A 538-nucleotide genomic window follows, 5' to 3' on the forward strand; every position below is an offset into this window, starting at 1 on the left:
CCCCCCCCGGGTGGTCTCCGTCCTTTCCCGAGCCCTATTGTTGCTGTCTGGTCGTGGTGTGCGCATCGGAAACAGAAATTCAAATAAAAATGAGAAAAAGATGGAATAACGTTTCAAAAAAAATAATAGCAGGGTTGTTTGTTTGGTTTTGTTTGTTTGGGTTTTAATTAACACGTTTCAGAGCAAGTGCTTCACACATTATTGTTTCTTTTTTTCAATCCTGGCTGAACAGTCTGTGGAGCAAGGCCTGGTTGGCAGTTCTCTTTTCCCTAATTACAGGTTGCGGGAAACTGGCTCGCAACACAGGTTGGGTTCAATTTTGCCTGATACTGGGTTTAAGTTATTTTTCTCCCCATAGCAGGTTTAATTTTCTTTTCCCTGACACCGGATTTAAGCTCAGTTATTTCCCTCGTTCGAGGTTTATCTCTGTCTCCCTAGCCCCGGGTTCAGCGTCCGCCCTCAGGGCTCCCTGGATGCCAGGGGAGGACAAGCACCCTCAGCCCTGTTTCCTGACTCCATTTCCATGCTGGTTTCCCTC

The sequence above is a fragment of the Chaetura pelagica genome, unplaced genomic scaffold (genome assembly GCF_000747805.2).
Source record: "Chaetura pelagica isolate M959 unplaced genomic scaffold, ChaPel_1.0 scaffold32, whole genome shotgun sequence".
Classification (NCBI taxonomy): Eukaryota; Metazoa; Chordata; class Aves; order Apodiformes; family Apodidae; genus Chaetura; species Chaetura pelagica.